Genomic DNA, 3,865 nt, shown 5'->3' with positions numbered 1-3,865 from the left:
CGGCTTCCACTGTAAGTAAAGAGTAACTGACTCCAAAGAGCTATGGGGAAAATTACGGTCTAACATTTGGGAAATTGTTAAAATGACTAACGTTTCAGTCTTTCATGTAGATGCTCACAGGGTTCCAAATTCTATGGGACGATGGTATAACTCTATTATTCAAGCCTGAATCCAAGCAGTAGAAGTCTATCCAGATTCCAGCGACTTAAAAGGTTTGACTCTGTGGGCACACCAGAAATGTGGCCATCTGGGAGAAAAAGCAACATACAGACTATTCTTCAACTAAGCCTGTAATGAGGATTGTCATTCACACCCCAACCTTCAAGGATAGGCTACAATTAAAAGAAAAATATGAAGGAAGCTATTGGGGAATCTTCAGGCTGGAGAAACATGAGCCAGACCCAAACTCAGGATGACTTCTCCTGCCCTGCCAACAAGGTCTGTCCTTTCTTAACTTTGACTGTCTATGGACAAAATTTACCTGTTTTCTAGATTACACAGCACTGCTAAAGATACAGCTCAAGCGTTGAATACAAGTATTATGTGCCAATTTCCTGTGTTACTTTAATAACTGTGCCCACTTACTGATAGACTGTGACAAAGCTACCTAAGGACTGCTACATGGACCAACTTCTCACATTTGAGGAACCATGCTTACTGGAGTACTCCACCAACTATTGTGAATGGACTATCTTCCCTAAATCCTTTAATATGTTTTTTGAAATAGCCCCTCAGTTTATATGTATTGTAACCAATGATGTAGAAACTGCTTCTGTGTATCAGTTAGGAACCCCTTTTTCCAGAAGCCTAACACATGTTGATCATTTATATTGAAAAGGGACCACCTATTATTTTCCTCCTATGAGAACTTTTTATTAAGGACTCAGATGTTATTTCCTATTTTGTCTCTTCCTAATATTAGATTTTCCTTAGAACCTTTATGTAAAATTTTGCAAGGAACCAAAGAGTTACAAAATTTCACAGATAACTGCAATTGTGCCTTGATAGAACATTGTATCATTACCACTATTGCTGCCAATAAAACAATGGAAGTAAGAGTTGATGTATGAAAGCATACTTCTATGTTGAAACTTTTTCTTTACTAAATCCTCTACTGCTCAAAAATTGTTCTCTGCAATGTTTAACCCATTACTTGTGTCTTTGGTCACTTTATTTCTGTTGACTATCTGCAATCGTTACTTGACTTATAGAATTAAGACTGCTTGTATTATTTTGCCTTATTCCTATGCTCTCCAACCTAAATAATCCCAAGGTTGACTTTTAGGGAAATTAAAATGGAAGAAGTCTTGTTCAGGCTTCAGAAGCAGGAGAACAAGCCTCTGACCTTGTTTCTGACCTGCCTGGACACTGCCCAGATTCTGTACTTTCCTTCAAGCACAGGAAGTCACGCAGCACTTCAGATAAGAAAGAGAGTAGATCTCGGAATCCTTGAGCCCCTGAGAGTATGGCCAAACCTCTGGGGTCTAAAGAAATCCTATGACTCACAAGGTGAGACAAACAGCATTGTGAAAAGGTAAAAGTCAAACCAGAGCTGCATTTGGGGACACAAAGTGATGATGATATCAGTTTGCGGCCTGGGATTATAAGCAGGAACCCCCAAAATAACAATTTGAAGTCTCACCTGTGGCATGGACACGCTGCCTGAGACCTTTTCCCATCTGGGACTCCAGACTGCAGTTGCTCAGGACTTCCCAGCACACTGTTTAAGTCTGTTGATGTATATGTATTGTTCTTATTTGTCTTTTCTTTTAATGATTGCATATTGGAATTAAGTTAAAGAATCCTCTAATAAATATTGAAATGGTTGTGTGTGACAAGTGGTTTCTTTTGTTAATGAATCCTTCAAGCCTGAAACAAAAGGAAAACTTTCCATAAAACAAATGGGTGCCAAGCACCTACACTGGGCACCAACGCCCTGGAAATGCCAAAACTGCACAGGTTGTGAAGAGGTATAGTCAAAGCTGCCCTGTTCCAGAAGTACCCAATGTCTTACAAAGGTTTTGGGGGAAAACACTAAACCTCAAAAGGGGCAAGTGATGTAAATGAGCAAGACTGAGCCGAGTCACATGTGAGGCAATAGAGAATGGTGGGGACTGTGGCAAACCAAAGCCCACACCTCATCTAACAAAGGCAGCCGCTATTTGGCTTCAGCTATCATCCCCTGTGGAAACTGGCACCCAGTATTGCCAGGTTTGGGGGAATTTCTAAAGAAAACCAGAAAGTCAGATTTTTACAAGTTTCAAAATGCTGTTCAGGCGGGATTCAGCCCACAGGCCACGAGTTTGTAAGCCCTGCTTTAGTGAGACAACTTTTTCCATTTTCACTCCCAGCTCTCTGCTCTCCAACTTGGCTCTCTGGTAATCCAGAGGATGTGGACCTGAGCCAAACAGGGCTAAGCCAGGAGGCAATCCCCCTCCCCCACTGACCTCAGACTCACCCTCCCCAAAACAGGCAAGGCTTCTCTCTGGGTCAGGACGAAGGGCCAGGCTCCCTCCTGTGGGGTGAAGTCCCTCCCAAGGGGTTTCTTACAGACTGACTTCTGACCAGCCAGCAGGGCATGCCTGTCAGACAAGCCTGTACTTGTCTGAAACCCACTGAGACCCGAGCTGCAGAGGCTTTTCTGGATCTTACAATAAAGACCAGATTCATCACCCTGACTTCCGACACCCTCACAGGCAGATTCTCACTGACCATTTCAGCCCATGATGTTGCTCCTCACATTGGTCCCTGCTGCCCCTCAGTCCCATCTCTTCCCCTCCCCCACTTCACCCCCAATTTCCAGACAGAGGGAACTTGCTGTCCTTCCTCTCTGGACCTTTGTAAATGATGCTCCCTAGACCATGAAGATCTCCTGGAGGAGGGCATGGCAACCCACTCCAGTTTTCTTACCTGGAGACTTCCCATGGACAGATGAGCCTAGCAGGTTACAGTCCATGGGGTGGAAAAGGGTGGGACAAGACTGAGCGACTAAGCACCGCACAGACCATCCCGCACCATCCTTCCCACCCCCAACCCCCACCTAACACTTCGTGTCATCAGATCCCAGCCCAGAAGTTACTTCTTCCAGGAAGCCTCCCCTGACCACCCATACTAGTTTAGGGACTGAGATCAGGTATTCCCACACCTGCTGGAGAGTCCTATCACAGCTTAGCACGCAGTGAATTCTTTTTCCTGAGAGAGGAAGGGGACGTTCCTCAGGGACAGGGACCAGGACTGCTGGGTTTCCGAGTGGATATCTAGCACCTAGCATTAAGCCTGAGGCCAAGTAAATGCTTAAACATTCACAGAAGGAAGGAAAGGAGGGGAAGAGAGAAGGAAGCGGGGCGGGGGAGGCGAGAAGGAAGGAAAGGAGGGAAGGAGGGGAGGACGGAAGGACCCTTCCTTTTGTTTCCATCTCTGTACCTCTTTCCATCTCTCTCATCTCTCTCCTTCCATCTCCCTCATCTCTCTCCTTCCATCTCTAATGATCTAAATGCTCTCTCTCTGATGATCTGTAGGCGCGGCTGATCATCTCTTTTTGACCATTCCTCCCCATCTCTGACCCACGACCCTGGAGTGCAGGCCGTGCTGCTCGCCAGGACGTCAGAGTCTAGAGTGGTCGCGCCGGATGTTTCTCCGCGGGGATCCTTAGGTTTTGCGCCCCCGTGGGGAGTATAGAGGTTGGGAGGTCGCGCACTCATGGTGCTCACAGAGGCCCAAAGCAGCTAGCTGAGGGGAGAGGAGGCGGAGAAAGGAAAAGAAAGGAGAGAAGAGGCGGAGGGCAAGAGGGGGAATGGGGCGGAGAGGGGCGGGCCCGAGCGCCCGCCCAACCCCACCCGCCGCAGCCCTGCCAGCGTCCTCCCAG

Source organism: Bos mutus, chromosome 18 (assembly GCF_027580195.1).
Source record: "Bos mutus isolate GX-2022 chromosome 18, NWIPB_WYAK_1.1, whole genome shotgun sequence".
NCBI classification, from domain to species: domain Eukaryota; kingdom Metazoa; phylum Chordata; class Mammalia; order Artiodactyla; family Bovidae; genus Bos; species Bos mutus.
The sequence above is the reverse complement of the archived record's forward strand: the minus strand, read 5'-3'. Positions refer to the sequence as shown.